Source organism: Erpetoichthys calabaricus, chromosome 18, assembly GCF_900747795.2.
Source record: "Erpetoichthys calabaricus chromosome 18, fErpCal1.3, whole genome shotgun sequence".
Lineage (NCBI taxonomy): Eukaryota > Metazoa > Chordata > Cladistia > Polypteriformes > Polypteridae > Erpetoichthys > Erpetoichthys calabaricus.
In genome coordinates, this window is record NC_041411.2 from 35,712,268 (window position 1) to 35,736,252 (window position 23,985).

The window sequence follows — 23,985 nt, forward strand, 5'->3', positions numbered from 1 at the left end:
TATCATACAGTGAAGCATCAAGCTACCACATGTTGAAGATCCACCTACCGCATTTAGCTCACATTAATCTTCAAATAAAAAAAAGCTTTCTACACTGCTCAAAAAATTAAGGGAACACTTAATCATGAACAGTCAGTTAAGCTTCAAAAATATTGATCTATCCAGTTAGGAAACCTAAGCAATTGTGAATCAGCTTCACCTGCCTTGGTGCAAATGAAACTGGAAGTACAAGATTTGGTTTTCAAACTTTTATAAAGAAGCAGTACTTGAAGAGATTGGACCATTTTGTAAGCTGTTGCACTCTGACTCGTGCCTTGTTGATATAAAACTCTTAATTTAAATAGGCGGATACAGTAGATCAGTGGTTCCCAACCTTTTTTTGGCCATGCCCCACCTAGGCCTCTCTAAAATTATGATGTCTCCCACTGTAACATATACCTTATTCTTATTATTACCTGTTCAAAAAGTGAACACCTACTCACGTGGAGGAAGCCCATAATGTCATTAATTTGGTCTAAACAAGCTTCCAAAGAACATGGAAACAAAAGAGGGAAAGGATAGTTGAAGTACTGACCAAGAAATCACTAAGAAATTGTTAAAAAAAATATATAATCTGAAAATGCAGCAAATACAGTTGTGAACACATAATGAGACGTGATATTCATAAATATAAAATAACCTTAATGACAGCTTTTTCTGTAATATTTTGATTGGTTTATATTTTTGTTATATTGCAACATTTTATAATCATTGTTACAATTTATATTATTTTAATGGTAAAAATGATTTCTAAGTAGATAAACCCAAGCCGGTTGTAAAATCATGAATTAAAGGGTTCTTCACTATCCTTTCTATGTTTATATAAATGTCTCTGTAAAAAATTATTTTTGTTCTATCGTTTTTAACAGTGAATTTCTGTTTTTTCATTTTATAAATTGTTTTTGACGTACCTAAATTCTCGAATTGCCCCCAAGTGGGGCGTGCGCCCCACGTTGGGAATCACCACAGTAGATAGAAGAAAAATGCAGCTCTGTCAAAGTGTGTTAGCTTAGCCATGGTCAAAGCTCTCCTTGGGGCACCCCAGTATTTTCCATATAATAAACCCTTTTAGCACAGTCTCGGGAGCATGGAGGAGATACCAGGAGAATGGCTGTTATATGAGGAGAGCTGGACAGGCCCGTAGAAGGGCATTAATCCAGCAGCTGGACTGGTATCTGCTCCTTTGTGTGCGGAGGAACAGGATGAGTGCTGCTAGAGCCTTGCAAAATAACCTCCAGCAGGCCACTGGTGTGCATGTTTCTGACCAAACTGTCACAAACAGACTCCATGAGGGTGGCCTGAGGGCCCGACATCCTTCAGTGGGATATATACAGTGTGTGTATATGTATGTATGTATGTATGTATGTATTTATGTCCCTCCACCAAAGCATCAACGTGAAACCTCATATATACAATAACAAACCCTCCCTTGCCCCTGTAACGTATAAAAAACAAATAACAATAATGAATGAATACTGAAATGACAATGATCGTGAACTTGAGTCCTGGTATATTACTGTCCTGAATACGAATGACTGATGAAGAAAGAATGGACGCGTTTGAATCTCCCGGAAAAAATGGAACAATCTTACCGTGTTTCCTCAGCATATGGTGGATAATGAAGTCCAACCCCGGGGTTTCTGGCGATGATTGAGCTGAAGTGAATCCGGCGGAATGCGAAACAAACTGGATACAAAGCGCGATGTGAAAAATAGCAGGAAATGATGGTTTGTTGTTGTTAAATGAAATCTCCATCTTTCTCCTTCCTCTCCTTCTCCCCTCCTTTTTCTTTCCCTCGTGATCGTTTAAATAGTAATGAAACGGATGTAACTGAATGTGAACAGGTGCTTTCTCCATCTTGGGGCTGCGGTCTCTCTCCCTCATCCGTCCCCTCTGTACTTACGGGGACAACATTCACTGACGTACACATAACGGACAGTAAACGGGACGATGGAAAGAAAATGCACTCGGCACATACATCGAATACACTATTACTATGTAGTCCCGCTACAAAGATAAATACTTGGAGGAAAAAAAATAGGGACACAGTGAAGGGAAAAAAAAAGTGTATCTCGATAATAATGTCAACATGTCGACTTTAATCTCGACATAAGCGTCAAGATTAAAGTGGAAATGTCAAGAATAAAGTTGGCATGTCGTCTTTATTCTCAACGTACACTTATTTTTTATTTCACTGTGTCCATATTTTTTTTTTTCCTTCTTCATGGCCCTAGTATGCTTCCATATTGGCTCCCTGTAGCAGCACACATTAAGTTCAAATCCCTGATGCTTGTAGTCAGTGGGTCAGCACCTGTGTATTTGGAGACACTGGTGAGGTGCTATTCTGCTTTTCGCCCACTCGGGTCTGCCAGAGAACGGCGTCTGGTGATGCAGCTTCTGCGTGGTATCAAGTCTCAATCCAGACTCTTTTTTGATATGTAGATCTCAGTTGGTGGTATGAGCTGCCCACCATTATCCAAACCACTGACTCCCTTGATGTATTTAAGAAGTTATTGAAAACCCACCTGTTCTGTGAATATCTAATTGATTGGGAAAAAAAATTGCTCTGTGATCTTTCAAACTGTTGGTTGATTTGTTGTTACATTAAGTTTTTAATTCCTTTATTGATTGTTAATCTATGTTTGTAAATGTGTTCGTTATTACATGTCTTCCCTTGTGGCAATCAGCTTGCCAACTCAAGTTACCTGTCCTACTACACTTGCTGAACAAACAGGCCCCAGCCTAATATTACTCGATTATGTTTACCTCTTTGGATAAAAGCCATCTACCAAGCAAATAAAAGTAAATGTAAGTGATGTTTAACATCAACAGCTCTAAAGAGTTGTAGGGCCGCCTGAGGATATGCACTGGTTATCCTACTGTACTCAAGAGAAACGGAGACCAACCTCTTCCAGTTTTTCAGTGTATTTAGCTTTACTTAGATACACACTGCAGGCAGTTATGAAGTCCCGATACTAGAACCCTAATGAATTTAAGGCAGTATTGGCAGCACTAGGCATGACAAAATGTACAGTCGTGGCCAAAGGTTTTGAGAATGACTCAAGTATTGGTTTTCACAAAGTCTGCTGCTTCAGTGTTTTTATATCTTTTTGTCCGATGTTTCAATGATATACTGAAGTAGAATTACAAGCATTTCATAAGTTTCAAAGGCTTTTATTAACAATTTACATTACGTTTATGCAAAGAGTCAATATTTGCAGTGTTGGCCCTGCTTTCTTTTTCAAGACCTCTGCAATTTGCCCCGGCATGCTGTCAATCAACTTCTGGGCCAAATCCTGACTGATGGCAGCCCATTCTTGCATAATCAATGCTTGGAGTTTGTCAGAATTTGTTTGTCCACCCACCACTTCAGGATGGACTACAAGTTCTCAATGGGATTAAGAGGTCTAGGGAGTTTCCTGGCCGTGGACCCAAAATTTTGATGTTTTGTTCCCCGAGCCACTTAGTTATCACTTTCGCCTTATGGCCTGGTGCTCCATCATGCTGGCAAAGGCATTGTGGGTCACCAAACTGTTCTTGGATGGTTGGGAGAAGTTGCTCTCGGACGATGTTTTGGTACCATTCTTTATTCATGGCTGTGTTTTTAGGCAAAATTGTGAGTGAGCCCACTGCCTTGGCTGAGAAGCAACTCCGCACATGAATGGTCTCAGCGCCACTCACCTTTTCTTCTCCGGATCGTCTCTTTTTCCGGATGCCCCAAACAATCAGAAAGGGGATTCATCTGAGAAATTGACTTGACCCCTGCAGTTCTCAGCAGTCCAATCCCTTACCTTTTGCAGAATATCAGTCTGTACCTGATGATGTTCTCGGCTTTTTTGCTGCCCTTCTTGACACCCACCAGGCCATCCTCTAAAAGTCTTCACCTCACTTTGTGTGCAGATGCACTCACACCTGCCTGCTGCCATTCCTGAGCAAGCTCTGCATTGGTGCCCGCAGCTGAATCAATTTTAGGAAACGGCCCTGGCACTTGCTGGACTTTCTTTGGCACCCTGAAGCCTTCTTCACAAAATGTTTTTTTTTTGGGGGGGATTAAGTTCATTTTCACGGCAAAGAGGGACTTTGCAATTCATCCGATCCCTTTTCATAACATTCTGCAGTATATGCAAATTGTCATCCTAAATACTGAGGCAGCAAACTTTGTGAAAATTAATATTTGTGTCATTATCAAAGCTTTTGACCATGACTGTAACTCTTCCATTTTTAAAAGTTAAACCTGTTATAAAATAAAGGATGACTTCAATAGAATTTAAGATGACACAATTTATACAAAGAGGCAAAATGTTATTTTTGTGGCAGGGGTAGTTTGCATTCTTGTATATGGTACTCACAAGAGCCGCCATGATGTTAGTAACCTAGGCTTTCAAAAACAGCCAATTAAAACATTTATTTCTATAGCACGTTTTCATATAAAGGATGTTGCTCAAAGTGATTTACAGCATGTCAGAGAAGTAGTTTAATACATAGAAAATCAATTAAAATTAGACAGGAATTAATGAATAAATAATATACAAAGGATAAATAATGATACATAAGAGAGATATTTAATTAAGAGAAAAAATATAGAATTGATTTTTTTAACTTTGAAAAAGTTCGATGGCGATGGCAGTTGGTTTCGTCCGTTTATAGGAGATGGACGTCTGAAGCAGAGCTCCGCTAGCAGCGGCTTTATTTTCCCACGTATTTCATATTATTTAGAGGTATCCTGTATTTAACCCGACCAAGGAACTTCCACTACAATATACAAGCATGAGTAACAAGAAGAAAAGTCAGAAAGAACCGGAAAAGAAACTTAAAGCTGCATCGAAGTCCGGACAGACTTCCGGCCTGATTGCAAGTGTAAGGTATGGCATCACGGAGACTGACCTAGAACAGGCAGAAGAGTGCGCAGAATTCCTGGGACCCCGCTCCATTGTATCATCTCCAGCCGAGAGTGAGAATGGGAGCGAAGGCGCAAGTGATACAGGTCGCGAGGGATCGCCGATTTCTGAGGATCATTCGAGACTAGAAAGGGCTCTGCAGGACGTGCTCTCATCTACTCATCGCGAGCCTGTAACAGGAGCTGCATTTTCACTTGCGGAGCACGAAAGCAGAAGCGAACTGTCCGAACTGAAAGAGATGATCGCTACACAGTCCACTGCCATAGTTACGGCCATGAAGGAGCTTAAGAAAGATAACACAAATGATCTTAAGAAGGTGGCCACTGAGCTCAAGAAGGATAACAAAGATAAGGAAACGCGTCTATTTGAACGTTTCGACGTGAACTTTAAAGGCATGTTGGAGAAATTAGTGGAACACATTGAAGAAACTAACTCCAAACTGAAAAGGCTTGATGATCATATTAATGACGTTTCAGATCAGCTGGAAGACGTTAAGCAGGGACTCACGGCTCGAGTGGAAACAGCGGAACAAATGGCATCTAACGCCGATGAAAAAGCCACAGCTGCGAACTCGGAATACAAAAAACTTGGAGACAGACTTGCAGCCCTGGAGGATGGGTGCAGAAGAAATAATATAAGAATTGAGGGTATACCTGAGAAACGAGAAAGCTCAAGCCCAGTGAAATTTGCAGTAGAATTACTGTCTAAAATAATTGGAGATGACTTTAAACTCGACAATGAGATAGCCACGGCTTATCGCACAAAGATACCAAGCGCCTTTAAATCTAGGTCTTTTATTGTCCGCTTCGAACGACTAAGATGTAAGCTTGATGTGATGGCACTTCTCAGACACAAGCAAGAGATTATATTCGAAAATAATCTTATTCGTATTTTTCCCGACTTCTCACCATCAACAGCTGCAAAACGCAGATCCTACAACGACATTAAAAGGATGCTACGGGAAGCCGATATCAAATACAGCCTCTTGTATCCTGCCAAACTGAAAGTGGAAGTTCAAGATGGACATTATATCTTCTTCAGCAAAGAAGAAGCTGAAAAAGAATTAAAGAAGCTGTTTCCGACACTTTTTTGAAAGTTAATTAAAATTAAAGAGCCGTATTCTATCAAGGCACGGGAAAGACCTATGATCTGATCGCTGGATCCATTATTTAAAGAGACTGGTATTATAATTATACATCTTATTTTCTTTTTTTTTTTTTGTTTTTAGCTGGACTTTATATGTTATATGTTTATGTTTTAATCAGAGTTATAGAGTTATAGACGTGAGTGTGAAAATGTGGAAGTGATTAAAGTAGGATTCGTTTTATTTATTTTTTTATTCCTTTTTTTTTTATTTTACTATACCTTAAAGTAGACTGTTTAACTTCATACCCTTGGTTTAATGCTTGTTCTACTATTTATACAATTACCATTATACTATTACAGTATGAATTACCAGGTTTATCCTAGACTAGTTTTTAAAATCACTCCCAGGGTTGTTTTTTTTTTTTTAATCTTAATATCTTAACTTAAAAGCGCTGAAGATTATTTCAAGCTTAAATATTGTTAATGAGAACATTTTCGGCAGATAGTATTAAGGATTTAACTGTAAAAGATATCTCTGTTTTAATTCTGTAACGCCGCTGCAGGGTGGGGTTTGTTTTGTTTTGGACGTGCTCTGTCTCTTCGTATGTCAGAGGACTGGAACATGTGGGGAGGCAAAATGGGGGGGTGGGGGGATAAAGGGGGGAGAGAAGGAGAGCAGGTTATATTTAATCTATTCTTATAATCCTTATAATTATAAATATCAATGCAGCAACAGGCTAACATGCAACAACTCCTGGGGAATCTTGAAACTAAGATTAAAACTGCCATATTACCAATTAAAACTATAAAATGACATTAAAAACTCAGAATCAATGTCTCCATGATGGGACAGTTAACTTTGTGAGCTGGAATGTTAAAGGCCTGAATCACGAATTAAAGAGAAAGAAAGTATGCTCTCACCTAACAGGCTTAAACGCTAAAATAGTATTTTTACAGGAGACCCACTTACTAACCAAGGATCAGTTCAGATTACAAAAAGACTGGACTGGCCAAATGTTCCATTCTAGCTTTATAAAGAAAACTAGAGGGGTGGGAATTCTCATACATAGAACAGTTCCATTTGTAGCATCAGAGGTAGTGTCGGACCCTGAAGGGAGATATGTGATGGTCATGGGCAACTTATATAACAGTAAAATGATTTTGATAAATGTTTATGCACCCAATGTTGATGATAAGGAATTCATGCAAAATCTATTTGCATCCATTCCCAATGTGAACACTCATAAAATTATAATGGCTGGGGACTTTAATTGTGTTTTAAATCCACTCTTAGATAGGACTCCCGTGACAGGGGGGACGACATCTAATACTGCAAAGATAATTACACAGTTTTTAAATGATCACAACTTATCAGACCCCTGGAGGTTTCTTGACCCAAACTCAAGAACATATTCGTTCTACTCACCAGTGCATTATAGCTACTCAAGAATTGATAATTTTTTTATAGATAATAATTTCCTGCCTACAATTAAATCATGCAAATATGACACAATTGTTATCTCTGACCATGCCCCTCTAGTCTTGGAGCTAAAATCAATAAGCCCCTCGTACTCACCTCGCAGATGGCGTCTTAACCCTCTTTTATTGGCAGACGAGAACTGCACAGAATTTATATCCAAACAAATCAGCTTCTTCCTAGAGACAAACACGTCTACAGAGGTTTCTGCAGGAACACTCTGGGAAACTCTAAAGGCCTTCCTAAGAGGCCAGATTATTTCATATCTTTCCCATAGAAATAAATTAGAAACCAAGAAAGTGTCAGAGCTAAGAAATGAAATTACTAGAATAAATGAAGAACAAGCCAGGCGTCCAAATGAAGCTCTTCACAGGAAAAGGCAGGCCCTGAATACAGAACTTAACATCTTAACAACTAAAGAAACTGAACAACTTATTTATAAGTCTAGACAGCATTACTATGAACACGGAGAAAAAGCTAATAAGCTTTTAGCTCAACAAATTCATAAACAAGAAGTTCACAATGCAATACCAGTAATCACCAACAAGAATGGAGAAGAAATCATCGACCATAATAAAATAATGCACACATTTAGAGATTACTATAAGTCTTTATATTCCACTGAGCCCAAAGAAGACAACACGCAATCTAATGCATTTCTGGATAATTCACAAATACCACAAATAGATGCTTTAAGTGCTGAGGAACTAGATAAACCTCTAACGCTAACAGAATTACTAGACGCTATAAAGTCACTACAAAGCGGGAAATCATCAGGCCCTGATGGTTACCCCATAGAGTTTTATAAGAAATTCTCCACTCAGCTAGCTCCACTCTTATTGGTAACATTTACAGAAGCTAAAGACCACCAAATACTACCTCAAACATTTCGACAAGCATTAATCACCGTCTTTCCTAAACAAAATAAGGACTTGTTACAATGTGCATCATATAGACCAATTTCACTCCTGAATAATGATGTTAAGATACTCTCAAAAATCCTAGCTAGAAGGATGGAGAAAGTGCTGCCCTCGGTAATATCACAAGATCAAACTGGATTTATTAAAGGCCGACATCTATCTTCAAATCTCCGACGCTTGTTTAATGTTATATATTCACCAGCAAAATCAAACACCCCAGAGATATTACTATCATTAGACGCAGAAAAGGCATTTGACATGATCGAATGGAATTACGTTTTCACTGCATTGGAGAAATTTGGGTTTGGCCCGAATATTTGTGCTTGGTGCTTCAGTTTGTATTAATAAAATTTGCTCAGACTACTTTAAACTAGAACGTGGTACCAGACAAGGATGTCCCTTGTTGCCACTGTTGTTTGCAATCGCTATTGAACCACTGGCGGTTCACTGCCAAAATTCTCATCAGATAAAGGGGATTGTCAGAGAAGGACTGGAACAGAAAATTTCTTTATATGCAGATGATATGGTCTTATATATATCGGACCCAGAAAACACTGTCCCTGCTGTTTTAACAGCACTAACAGAATTTCAAAAGATATCTGGTCTTAGAATTAATCTGAATAAAAGTATACTCTTTTCAGTGAAATCACAAGCATATAATATTAAATTAGACACCCTACCTTTTACCATAGCAGATCAGTTTAAATACCTAGGGGTAAATATCACAAGTAAACATAAAGCTCTTTATCAACAAAATTTTGGCGTCTGTATGGAAAAAATTAAGCGAGACTTGCATAGATGGTCAACCCTTCATCTCACTCTAGCCGGAAGAATTAACATCGTTAAGATGAATATCCTTCCTAAACTTCTCTTTTTATTTCAAAACATTTCAATATATATCAATTAGTCGTTTTTTAAACAGTTAGATTCAATAATAACCTCATTCATTTGGAACTCAAAACACCCACGTATCCGAAGAGCGACCCTACAAAGACCTCAGGCAGAAGGTGGCATGGCTTTACCTAATTTTCAGTTTTATTACTGGGCAGCAAACATACAAGCCATAAAAACCTGGACACAAATAAATGCACATACACAGGCTTGGTCTGCAATAGAAGTAAAATCCTGTAGTACTTCTTTATATTCCCTGCTCTGCTCTCCAATAAATGAAAGTTATCGCAAATATACTAATAACCCAATTGTGCTTTACTCACTCAGAATATGGAACCAAATTAGGAAGCATTTTAAGATGGAAAATCTTTTATCAGTGGCACCTCTGCAAGGGAACCACCTCTTTCAACCTTCGCAAGTATATCCAGTTTTTAATACCTGGAAAAGTTTTGGGATTAAAATGCTCAGAGATCTTTATATAGACAACATATTTACATCTTTTGAACAATTACGTTCAAAATTTAACCTCCCAGCTACACATTTCTTTTACTATCTTCAAATTAGAAATTTTGTTAAACAGAAATTGCCCGATTTCCCCCACCTTGCACCCTCCACAATGCTGGAAAAAATACTGCTCAATTCCGAGGAAACAAACACTATTTCCGCAATATATAAAATCTTATTAGAGTCCCTACCTTTCAAAGATCCAAGAGGACATTGGGAAGAAGATCTCTTAATCAATATATCAGAAAAGGAGTGGAAGGTAGCAAAGCAGAGAATTCACTCGAGTTCTATATGCGCAAAGCATAGAATTATTCAACTAAAAATTATATATCGAGCTCATCTGTCTCGCTTAAAACTGTCCAAAATGTTTCCAGGCCAGGATCCAACCTGCGAGCGCTGCAACCAAGCTCCTGCCTCACTGGGTCACATGTTCTGGGCCTGCACCAAACTAACATCATTTTGGACAAAAATTTTTAAGTGCCTCTCAGACAGCCTTAGTATCACAATCCCTCCTAACCCACTAACAGCTGTGTTTGGTGTCCTTCCAGATGGACTTGAATTGGAGAAGGACAAACAAACTGTGATTGCATTCACTACACTCTTGGCACGCAGACTTATTTTGTTAAATTGGAAGAATCCTAATTCTCCTCTTATAAGTCAGTGGGAAACTGATGTTTTATATTATTTGAAATTGGAAAAAATCAAATTTTCAGTTAGAGGATCTGTACAAAATTTTTTCAAAACTTGGCAGGATTTAATCAATATTATTTTAGAATAAGAGAATTAACTATTATTGCATTTAACTCCCTTCTCCATCTCTTATTTATATAGATATTTACTTCTCCCCTTCTTTTGTCTAATGTTGCCTTATTAAAAAGCTTAAAGCAATTTCCTTTAGCTAAGCTCTCCTTCTCAGGGGTGGGGTTTGATTTGTCTTCAAATTTGTTGGGTTATAAATTGATCTGTTTGTATGGAATGATTACAATGAAAATTAATAAAATAAAAATATTAAAAAAAAAAAAAAAGTTCGATGGCCAGAGTTGACAGAAACAAATACTCCAGTTAAACTGAAGAAAAATACAAAATCTGCAGGGGTTACAGGCCAAAAGACTGGCCAAACCCAGACGGTGAGTTCCGCCTGACATGAATGTTCTTAAGTTGTTGGTTTCTTTTAGGCTTCATCTTCGAGGATTCGACACAGTGGGTCTTGTGTCAAGTTATGGTCTCTGCTTTCATTCAGACGTCACAGGCGACTGCACCGAACTTTAATGACTTAGTCCAGTTGAGAGTCAGGGGTTGTTGGTGCCCATTTTGACCCCACAGATCACAAAGGCCATTACAGGGGCAACTCCTGCACTTACACACACTCGCACTACTTCACCTAACGTGCAGATCTTTGGAGATATGGTAGGAAGCCAGAATATCTGGAGGAAAACCCCACGCATATAAATGCCATACAGGCAGCATTTTGTAATAAACATAACATTCTCATATCCATTTAATCCAATTCATCGTTACAAGATGTTAGATTCTATTAATACAATGACCACACCTTAAGGATAAGCCTATTTCAATTTTAACTGGTTTGGGCTGCTACATGTACATGGTATGTTGCATTTTTAGTCTTTAAGTATTATGTGCGAAAAGAAAAGTTGATATGTGTAATGAGGTGGTCTAAATTATTGTCTTTTACCAATGTGTTTGTATACTCAAATAGGCAGGAAATTTTATAAAGTCTGTCTACAATATCCATTAGGCATTGCTCCACATAGTTGTTATGTTGAAGTGTTCTGCATCGCTGTAGTTCTTCAGTTATTTAATACCTCAGGTTAACAATTCTTAATAAAGTCAGCCAAGCATTACACCTTTGCATGAAATCACTAATTTTAACTTTGCCTTCTCTCAGCTCCATTCCATTTGTGGTGTTGTATTAGTGTAACCTGCTTATATACATAACTTTTTCAAACTTGCTTAATATAATTCAGGAATAAAGAGAGCTGGGGTCCTGGCACATGGCAGGAATCATCCATTTATCTTATTACATATGTGTTTAGGGATATGGGAGGAATACTGATGTGCTCAGAGAAAAACAGATACAGACCCAAGCCCACAGGTTAATGTACACCAGACTACAGAGAACAACAGAGCACTCAATTTAAAACAAAGATGGTGCCGCCATGAGGCTACAGTACTACAACCTTTAATTATTGTTCTTCAATATGTATATTTATACATTTTAATGGAGCATTTGGGAAGTAGGGGCACTTAAGGTGGGATAAGACTGGGGCCCCAGTAAAGGATGGGAATGATGCCCACAATAGCAACTGGTGAGACCATCTAAACTCCTCAGTGGATCAATATTGGACCAGATTTCCAATAAGCTTTGTCAGTATCTTTGATTGCACCCTTTATTTGCTCCTTTTTGTCTTTGTTTTGTGTGAACTGAACTGGGTCATTTCCAGTTTGGTGCCTTTTTGGTTGTTCTGTTAATGGTGAGAGTGGCATATGCAGGTGCCTCTTCCAGTAAATATGATATGTTTAAAAGGGGCATGGCAGACTAAAACAGATAGAGCCCAAGTAGAGCTAGAACATGGCTCTTGAAGATGTTAGCCTGGTAGGACAAAAAGAAAGAGATGACTTTAGTCATTGATATGGTGTGCATGTGCGTTGAATGTCCCAAAAGAATATAAGGTGGGACATCAACAGGAGCATAAGAGATACAACCTTAATGGAAGCATGTGATGTTCCCCTTTAGGGCACTACAGGTTTTCAGAAATGTTACAAGAATGATTAACCAACCCCTTGGAGAGAGTAATGAAGGGAATGAAACCTCAGATGTGGCAGCACTTCCCTGTTATTCCAAAGCACATGTTCCCAGAAGGGAATGTCCTTGCCCCCCAATAGAGAAGACAGTTGGAGACATGCACTGTACCAGTGACAGAATGATAAGCACTGCAGGGACTACAGGGAGTTTATGCCTAGTATAAATAAAGTGCCGCCCATGACCAAGGTAGGGATTCCAGGGTTTGGTCTGAAGTTATCTGAGATGGAGTTTAAAGATGTTTCATAGCCAAAACTGAATGGCTAGATGAATCACACACGCAAGAATGGCAAAAAGGTGTATGGCCTGCAGTACAGAATCAAAAAGCAGGTCTAGATAAGGCTTGTTCCTACACAGCCTGATTGTCTTCTCTAATGGCTGGCTTCGGCCTACACTTCAAAAGTGCTAAAATAATGTCAAAACCCAAAGAAATTATACAATATATCACACAAGGGAGGATATTTCCATCAACCCATGACTTGTGACAGAAAGGCAATGAAGAGTGTCTTTTATAAAAATTATTTATTGAAAAGAATACGTGATGTAGAATAATTTCAAGAATATACAGTAGTTAATAATATTTTTATTAGTAATGTCAAAACAGGCCGGGATATTTTTGTCTAGCTATCTCATTTTCAAATGCAAGTAAGCTGAATAAGCCACTTGTTGCTCTGGCACATTTATGACCCTCAGATCAGAGAAGTGCTTTTATTAAGGGCTCTGGCCATCTGTGATAACGAGGAGGAGAGATGACCAGAGTGCCCCAATTATGCAGGAACACTTTGCATTCTATGAGCCATCCCCCAAGGAAGAAAACCTGAACATTAAGGCAGTTTACAACTTAATTACCTGCATATCCTTTCTTTCTAGTGTGCTCAAAAATTGGTATCAATCTGTATAAAATGACAAAATGTCAGATATCTGTGCCCAGGCATAATGATGTCTGGCATCCACAAGAGGGCAGCAATGCCCAGTGACCAAAGGCAACAAGAACCACAAAGCAAGTGAACGAAGGTTCCTAAATGCACAACGTGATCGCAAAAGACGGACTCGTCATTGTACCATTGTGCCGGTTTTAATAAACGGGCATTTTGTATGCTAGTTACTATAATTAGGCTAATCAGAAATTGTTGGTTCTATAAGCAAAATGAACAATTAGTATGTCGAAAATAAGGCCATAATCCTGTGTTTCTGAATATTAACCTGTAAGCTGCTCTTCACTAGAAGACTTGAGGTGAGAAGCACTGATGTATTTTCTTTGTCTTTTGTCAAAGCACAATCCAGCTGGGATGTCCACACGATCAGCTTTACTAAATTTTCTATAAAAATCAGCACTTGTTGCATAGGTATATACATACTGTATACCATATATATAGTATACTTTTCACCAAGCTAGGCCCTCAGTGTAAAATTGCATTTGGGAAGTTGCAGCAGTAAACTAGAGATCGCTCTTCTTCTGCAGGTATTGCATTTGTTTGCTGTCAGAATGCCATTCATATTCTTTTCTCTCTGAAACACTCCTGAACAAGCGTCTGATTTTGTTGGCTTCATATAGTGTGCTTTCATGAACATAGTGCAATATTCTATACTGGAATCTCTCTCTTTTATGAGTCATTTGATTACTCCCATATCTGTTTCAACTGAGTATTTTTCCATAAACACAACATGGACTGCACTCTGATGACCCTCACAGCGTCAGAATCTTGATTGCCATATTTGTGATCTTTCTGTGCAAGTGTTTATTATTTATAACCTGACACTTGTTCGGAAAGTTTAGATTTTGATTGTCACTATAGGATTTGAGGCATCAGTTACAGCTTTTCCTCATTAGAATGTTTTTTTGCATCTTTTATTTCTACTGATACAGTGCATTGCTGCACCCACCTCATTCGGGACTCCATGAACTGCTCATTTGACATAAAGTCAAACTAGCAGTACCCAAGGATTGTCTGAAGAGACACCGTACCAAAGGAGTCCAGTCTTCATCTGAGGTCACTGGATAGCGTCCATGTCTCGCAGCCATATAGCAAAACAGGAAGCACCAGGGGCCTCATGTATAAATGGTGTGTACGCACAAAAATGTTGCGTATGAATGTTTCCACGCTCAAATCGCGATGTATAAAACCTAAACTTGGCGTAAAGCCACGCACATTTTCACAGTAGCTCCAACCCTGGCATACGCAAGTTCTCCGCTCGGTTTTGCAAACTGGCGGCACCCAGAGTCAAAGCAGTACTACTGTTCCTGTGTGGTTACCATTTATTTTTTAGATCCACATCCCTGACGTGGCTTTCATATACACTGAAACTGCATATTGTTTATTAGTTTAAGGCATCTGATTGTAATTAACCTGTAACAATATAATGGTCCACAGAATGGTCAAACTATTCCAAATACCATAGCTGCTTTAACGTTGTTACCCTCACTGCACCTTCTTCTTCTTCTTTCAGCTTCTCCCGTTAGGGGTTGCCACAGCGGATCATCTTTTTCCATATTACTCTCACTGCACCACTCGGAGTATTTTTATATCACTATATCTGAGTGGGGAATCACAGATCTACAGCAGCTGATTGGAAAGAGAATTATCAGTATACAGCATCAACCACAAGCTGCCTCAGCCATGCTGTCTATTGAACTGCTCTCATACGGCAAACGCTTCAAAGCCTTACCTGTACGGACCTCGCGGTTCAGAAACAGTTTCATCCCAAGAACTATAAATGCACTCAATCAGTCCGTCAAGTGCTCCTTGTAGAACTGTTTGAACTTATTAGTACAATCACCTCACTGTAAACTTGCGATAGTTATAATATTGCACAACCTGAGCCACTTTATAAAGCGCGTATTTACATATGATGACGATATCATTTTTAAGTTGAAATGCAGCAAAATATGTTGATTTATATTATACAGATAAAACTTTAACTTCATTTAAATAATCTATATTGTTAATAATTAAACATGTGAGGACACGGTGCCGCAGCGCTAGCAAGGAGCTGGCACTCCATTCACGGATTGTTTCTGCCTCACGCTGTATTCTGGCTGGGGCTGGCGCAACACTGGAAGGATAGATGGATAGAATAATTAAACATGTACTATGAAGATATTTCAGTGTTCCTTAAAAGTTTTGAAGAATCGGCGTTCTAAGCTTACAGATGACTTAACGTCTATTACAGAGCTGATTGTGTGGCAATTGGGTATTTGGAGAAAGAAAAGTAAGGACAGGAATTGGGGGTTTGTACGTTTGAAAGAGACAGTACTGCTACAACAAAGTATTTCATCGAAGGTCACGCAGCAAGCATCTTGCGCCACCGTGTTCCCATGTTTAATAACATGATTTAACTCCTATCATCATGAAAATAATATCACGTATACATCTCAGTATTTTAATTATTCAGAGAGCTGTAATATCACGAATGTAATGGATTCTGTGTCCTGTCGGAGGAAGAGAAAGCCTGGAAGAATGTAGTGATTCACACACATAGAGCACACAGAAGATCAAATACAAGACAAAGCATTTTACGTGCTACTTTAGTTACAATGGGATTTGAGAAACTAGTAAATTAAATGATTTGAAGATGAAGTTTATGATGTTCTACTTTAATGACAAAATAAACTACGTGATTAAAGTGGAAATTTCGAGATTAAAGTTGACATTTTGTGCTTTTTTTTTTTTTTTTTCTCTCACTGTGTGCCTTTTTTTTCCTCTGTACCCTAATAATCTTTCATATGACACTTGGACAGTGGGCTACGACTCGCCTTTTCATGACGAGTTTGATATGTGACAACTTCTTTTTTATTTCGGGCACTGTGGGCCTTTCGAGTTTCTCCGACACGCTGTGTCACTCGATCAACAACCTTTTGTTGTTTATATCACTTCTTTAAACCAACATATAGTACGTTTTTCCTTGCCTCCACTTGGTATTCGCTGAAATTCTCCTATTTTCCCTCGTGCTTTTGCTATTGTCTTTTTCACAGAAGGCTGATCTTAAGGGCTATTTATATTGATTTGCATATTCAAAGAGGCATAATTCTGGGAGTAGTTGAGGTGGGACAGCAGGCGCATGCATGTGCGTTACTTTTCATGCTGACCGGGATTTATGTAGCGGAAGAACATGGAAGTTGGCATTCGCACAGATTTATGCATCTGGCTTTTTTTGTGCGTATCAACATTTCCGCTTTTGTGCTTACGCCATGTTATAGTGGGAATTCTATGCACGGCGTTATACATGAGGCCCCAGCACTCTAAAGACTTGGACCTTCATCCTTTTGCATAGATATCGGGAGCGCCACATACCCCTTTCCAGTGACCTCATGACACCCCACACTCTCCCAATCCGTCTACTCACTTCATTAGAAGAGTCACCAGAGACATGTATGTCACTGCCGAGGTATAAGTAAACCTCTCGACAAGGTCGACACTCTCTCCGCAAACAGACACACTGCTGATGGCTGTGCCCAAGAGGTAACTAAAGGCCTGAATCTTGGTTTTTATCAGGACACTCGCAAGCCCAGACACTCAGACTCCTCGCTCAGTCTGTCAAGAGCCCCGTTCAGAGCCTCTATTGACTCTGCAAAGATCACAGCATCCTCAGCAAAGACGAGATAAGTGAATCTTTCTTCACCAACAGATGCCCACAGCCGCAGTTTTGTAAAAGCCTCCAGCATCTGCACACGAGGATGTGATTGATCTCCATCACTGCACCAGCAGCATTGGAGTACCAAGCCCAGCGATGCAACTCTTGGCACAGGAACCAGGATCCAACAATCCGCAGACCCTAACTTTTTGCAAAGTCAAGGAACATTGAGTCACTTTCACCACTGTCGCCAGACCCATGGGCACTGACACAATCCTCATAGCCCCCCCTGTCAGTGCAAATGGTTGCATTGAAGTTACCGTGGTCAGAGCATGCACTGAGACAACAGACAAGGAACCCAGAGAGTGCCATAATCCGAGTCTCATAATCCGCTCTTTGAAAGGAGTAACATCTGACACCATGGGAAGGAGCTGATCCACTACAGCAACAGCTACTCCCTGAGTATGAGAGCAATGGGAGCGACCAGACCAATAAAAGGTGTACCCACCTACAGAGATCTGGCCAGTTCCTCTGACAGCACAGGAAGATGATTATCATGACGGAGAGACGAGATGTTCCATGTGCCTACCCGGATGGGCCACCTCAAATTGGGACCCGAATGCTTGCATGCAGTAGGTGACACCTCAGCACCACACCAGGTCTGTTCCCTAACAGGCCCATTGGCTCTCTGGGGATGGGTCTCCCAAGGGTTTTCCCCCATCCCCTTCATAATACAAACAGCAAAGAGCTACTCCCGCGGAGAGCAGTAAGGAGTCCTGTCTGTCGTCTCGGAGCTGCGTGCAGTTTTTTTTACGGTGGCTGGAGTGCCAATCCTGCCACCAACCCCCATGATTTCCCTGCAAGTTAGAGGACCACTTGCTAGACCGGATGCAGTTTAATGTCCTACTCGGGACAGAATGAGCAAAGTCTACAGAAAATATATGCAGGTATTTGTATAAGCTGTTTTGTGGTTGCTGATGTGTGTTGTGAGAGAAAGGGGTGGCAGTGACTGGTAAAAACTAATAGTCCAAGCCTGTTTACAAAGTTACTTTTATTAGGAGCACTCAGGTTTGAATAAATAAACTTCTAAAGTAGTTCAATGATGCTGGAAGTGGTTTTTACAATAAAACAATAAATTTAATTCATACTCATTTGAGAGGAGCAAAGAAATAGAGCCATCACAGAAGAGAGCTGTTAAAAGTTAGTTATTTTGATAGTGGAGTTCAAGGCTTTATGAAGGCTTCTACCCGAGTTACAAAACTAACTAAAGATGTGCTGAACGATTAAATATGAATGAAACGCAACTGATACATCTTATCCACTGCAACATACATGACATAGTACTTTGAACAGATAAATGTTTTAGGCACGTCAGAAGTCCTGAATAATTCAAATTCATGTCATTTTCAAACCTGCTTAATGCAGACCAGCGTCATTGACACCTATCCCAGCTAGCATAGGGCACAAGGCACAAACAAACCCTGGACAGGACACCAGTCCATCACAGGGTGAACACACACACCAAACACACACTAGAGTTAATTTGGTGTTACCAATTCACCTAACCTCTTCATGTTTAGACAGTGGGAGGAAACCGTACTGTAGAACCCAGACACGGAGAGAGCTCTGCACAGGGAGGACCTACGATGTGAACTCTGGTCTGCTACCACTGCACCACCTAGATTTGAAAGTCTGATTTACTAGGGTGTTGTACCGTGTTAGCCATTATGAATGTAGAGAAAAGCTAAGCAAAATGACACCTTATTACAATCTTTTTAGTTAGCCAATAAAAGGTGTAATTTTGCTTGTTTTTTTCTCTAAAGTCTGATTTAAAATTGAATTCACGTTTGCAACGTAACTGTTCGACTTCGCTAAAAGTTCTCCGGAAAATAGCAAAAAAAATGACATAAGGCAGTAATAACCAGGCAGACTCTATTGGAGGACTAAAGGTGATTGATACATTTAATCCATTAAAGACAAACGGCAAGCAAAATAGGTATGGTTTAATTAACAGACGGGCATAGTTTAACTACTATTCACTTTAGTCTACATTATTTATAGTCTGAAAGATGAAACAATAGATGCCAGACAATTATAATCAAAGAAATAGCAAAATGCTTTGTCTTCTTGGAGGCAAGCTTCCAGGAGGCCTACATCTTATCTCCGGAAATGGCCCTACTGAAATGATTTGGTGTGAGTTACTCAATTATGAATTATTTTAAAAGTGTGCCCACACAAAGTGGCGCAGGATGAGACAGGCTGGCTATGAGTGCAAGGTAAGATTTCCACACTGTCCAGGAACATCAATCCCAATGCTGAGGGTGAGAAAATACTTCAAACAGTTTAAGGAACTGGTGCACCTCAAAACTGAGGAACCCTTGGGGGTCACTTATAAACTAAACTTTATGATAAGCCATGATGGGAATAGTATAGAAGTCAGTTATCATGGGGACAGACAAGTAGTTGTTTTAGCTACAGGGAGTCTTGTATGGTGTTATGTCTTAGGTAGGAGATGAATGTAGTTATATAGGCTGACACTTCTGAATGACACTTTTAATAACATTGGTGCTAAAATTAGAAGTAGAGCCGACAAAGATGTCATCTTTAAAGTTCTGTCTGTGCTCCACCAGTCAAGATAAAATTGAGGAGGCTGGAAGGATTACCATTTGACTCGGCTCTTTGGTGTAGGATAGAGGGGCACTGCTTTAGTGGACACTTCGGGTTCATTTGGAGCTGGTGAGACCGATGGAACGGTTTGTAGCGACTCTAATGCTTTGCGAAAGAGTAATCCTACATTTGTTTAAGGAAGGTTCTAATTTATTCATTTCAGCTATTAAAATGTTAGTTTTAAGTATTGAGCAACAATTACTTTAATAAAATGTTAATATATAACAAAAATGTGTTATTTGTGTGGATTTGAAGATGTTATTAAGTAAATATTGGAGATTTTGGGTGCATTCAAAACTGTTTTTAGCACTCAAAACTAACTTATGAACTTGTTCTCCTCTCCCAACCTAGGATATAGACTCCATACCACACACCTACACAATTTCCATTGTGGCCAAGAGAGCAAACACAAGTTCATTCAATAAGTGTTGGGGCACCAACCTAGTTGTCTGTTTTCTTCGAATCAAAATTTAACAAAAAAGTACACGCATTCCAAGGGGCAGCAGGCAGTGAAAGTAAACACAAAACCAGGATAGTCAAATATGGCTTCAAGGTCGGAATATTTTCTAGAAACTTCACATATGCAGGAGCTCCATCCTGTGGTGTGCTGTGCTCACAGAGTAATGCCCTCTTCCGTTGACCCTGTGATTTATTGGGGGCGGAGTCGGATGTCCTCACTGGGCATTTTCTCAACTCTGTGGAGGGAGGGGATAGGAGAGGACATGATTAGCACCGGTGTCCCTGCTGGTCCCGGGGTGGCACCACATACCTTAGAGGAGCCCTGAGAGTGATCCACTGACGCACATGTATGACGTGATGGATATTCAACTTCTAAAGAGAAGCATTTTACTACAAAGTAAAGAAAATCACTTTCATCCAGTGAACTACTTTTGGACATGCAAGCAAAGCCTTTTCAATTTACAGTAGCTCTGTCAGGTTCATGAGTTGTGATGCTAGAACTTTGAAGAACAAAAAATACATTGATCTGGCAATTACTCTGTGTGTGTGTGTGTGTGTGTGTGTGTGTGTGTGTGTGGTGTTTTTGTATGTATTTATGGTAAACTAATAACACTTTAATGCCATTTATTTAAAACTAATAACACTTTAATGTAAGTTTGAAAATGCCGTCTTGATTGAATGTTTTATGTTAGGGCTGGCGAGTTTATTAGATTGCAGAGGAATGTCAATATTGTAAACCTACAAAGTCTATATTTTCAGTAATCTAGGTTTAGGTTTAGGTTTATTTGTCATATATAGGTTAACACAGGGTCAACATACAATGAAATGTGTATGACAAGAAAAACAAGTCACTCAGCCTAGATCCAATAAAGCTTAAAAAAAGATTACAAGTTAAAAATAGACAAGTCATATAAAATAAAATGTGTATGTTTTAAAAGAAGTTATAGAGCAATATGAGTTGAATGAGCAGCAAGTACAAATGACAGTTATTGCACAGATAATGTTTTATAAGTGCAGATGCATATTCCAGTCAGTATTCAGAGTGTGTGCAGGTACAGTTTGTGTGTGAGTAGTGCAATGTAGATGTAATGAAAGTGTATGTAAGTGTTCAGGTGTTGCTGTTGAGGAGTCGAATGGCCTGGTGGTAAAAACTGTTCTTAAGTCTTGTAGTCCGAGCAGCCAGACTCCTGTATCGTCTGCCAGACAGTAACAAGGAGAACAGCTGGTGTGCTGCATGGCTGTGGTCCTTTATGATGCTGCTTGTCTTACGCAAGCACCGATGGAGGTAAATGTCTTCAATGGCAGGAAGACCATCTGTGGAGTAAGTCTGAAATACAGGTTCACCTTTTTGACGAATCCATGTATATATGTGCACTCACTATTTTTATGTGTAATAATTGTATTAATATGTCATTTTTATACCTCAGATGTATTTGTATATGTAAATTTTGTAGGCTTTCTCAAACTATATTGACTTTGCTTAAGGCTGTTTTGCAACCTTCTAGTTTTGAATCTTGTAAAACTTTGAGAGAATTAAATAATTGATGTTTTATTACACAATAACTGCACATGACATCTTTGGTGTGTTCATGTGTTTCACAGGAAGAACGTACTTCAGAGTCCAGTAAATTCATGTTTCTACAGCTGCCACTGTTGTGGATCTCAGTAACTTGTAGGAATCTCTGCTGCATTGTCAGAATTAGCACAGTAGGAAACTGACAGTTATTTTTGCACTGGCAAACAAGTCGAACTACTTTCAAACTGCAACCTTTGTCAAAGAACACACGCAGGTAAATATTGAATCATTTAGGATATGTGACCCTGCATAAACCCTGATGGCAAGAACGAGTTTAAGTCTGTGCCAGCTGATCAATAAAATTAGTAAATGCATTTCAGCAGCATACAGTACTTTTTACTATCCTAAAAATGAATACACATTTCTTAAATTTGCAGCTAAAAATGTCGCTTTCCTACATTAATCTCATATGGAAATTATTGGACTCCTCATGTAAGATTGTTTTATGCATTGCATTTGATTGTTAGAAAAAAAAAAATAAGTCTTTCCTAAACATTCTAAAATGTTTCATATAAATAGTTACTAGTTTAAAGTTTCAAATTGAATGAAAGTTGAGAAGATGGAAGAAAAGGAAACTTTTTAAAAAATGTACGGAGGTCATTTCAAAGAAGAAACAAAATATTGTATTGTAGTTGACGGCTGCTGGAAAATGCAAATGTCTTCTCAACAGTTGTGTTAATGCAAAGTATCATGGATTCAATTTCACATAAAAAGTAGTCATTACAGTTTAAAAAAAAAAATGACGGCACGAAAACTGAGTGTTATGATAGCACACAGAGAGCAATGCTGTTAATATCCAGAACACTTTCAGATATTTAAAGCACATCAATTAATATTTATGTTGCTCGATTCACAGCACACCCTATCACAAAGTAAACAAGAGGACCGTTCAACATATCAAAATACAGCACAAGATCAATTTTCTGCATGATTAAATAAACTTTGACCATTTGAGGTGAGATCAAAGTGGAAATAGACAACAGGAGAGTTGTTGCCCAAAAGTCAACTGGAGAATAAAGTACAGCCAGGAATAATAAAAGGGAGTTTAGAGAAATAGGAAGTGACGTCTCGTGGGGCTTCATGGTCAGACTCGGCATGAGAGCTTCAAAGTGTTGGTGGCCACAGAGCTGAGGGAGCTGAACCTGCTAAATTTTCATAGGACTGGTAATTTTGAGACATGCCAAAAAGCTCATATTGCAGATAATTGAGCAAGTAAACCTCTAATGGATCAGTGCTTCCAAAATAAACATAACCACAAACATGCAGAACAGATCTTCACTGACACCACTAAACTTAGCGGCCGTGTTAAGGACTCTCACGATTGTGTAGAGAATATTCTACAGACTGAAACTTTACTCTGAGGGTGTTGATGGAGAAGTATAGAGAAGGCCAGAAGGAGTTGCATTGCATCTTTGTGGACCTGGAGAAAGCATATGACAGGGTGCCTCGAGAGGAGCTGTGGTATTGTATGAGGAAGTCGGGAGTGGCAGAGAAGTACGTAAGAGTTGTATAGGATATGTATGAGGGTAGTGTGACAGTGGTGAGGTCTACGGTAGGAGTTACAGATACATTCAAGGTGGAGGTAGGATTACATCAGGGATCGGCTCTGAGCCCTTTCTTATTTGCAATGGTGATGGACAGGTTGACAGACGAGATTAGACAGGAGTCCCCGTGGACTATGATGTTTGCTGATGACATTGTGATCTGTAGCAATGGTAGGGAGCAGGTTGAGGAGACCTTGGAGAGGTGGAGACATGCCCTAGAGACGAGAGGAATGAAGGTCAGTAGGAACAAGACAGAATATATGTGTGTAAATAAGAGGGAGGTCAGTTGAATGGTGAGGATGCAGGGAGTAGAGTTGGCGAAGGTGGAGGAGTTGAAATACTTGGGCTCAACAGTACAGAGTAATGGGGATTGTGGAAGAGAGGTGAAAAAGAGAGTACAGGCAGGGTGGAGAAGAGTGTCAGGAGTGATTTGTGAAAGACGGAGATCAGCAAGAGTGAAAGGGAAGGTCTACAGGACGGTAGTGAGACCAGCTATGTTGTATGGGTTGGAGACGGTGGCACTGACTAAAA

General features: G+C 39.3%; 1 protein-coding gene across 2 annotated transcripts in view; it reads left to right on the top strand.

The window, feature by feature from the left end:
* LOC114668677 (interleukin-17 receptor E) overlaps positions 1–23,985 on the top strand; it is an 88,732-nt gene that overhangs the window by 11,288 nt on the left and 53,459 nt on the right. The window contains exon 1 of one of the 2 annotated variants that reach the window (XM_028824554.2): positions 21,825–22,124. The exons of the other annotated variant lie outside the window; for it this stretch is intronic. The gene's annotated coding sequence lies outside the window, so the exon portion shown is untranslated. Of the gene's footprint in view, positions 1–21,824; positions 22,125–23,985 lie in introns of those variants that run through there. 2 annotated transcript variants of the gene reach the window in all.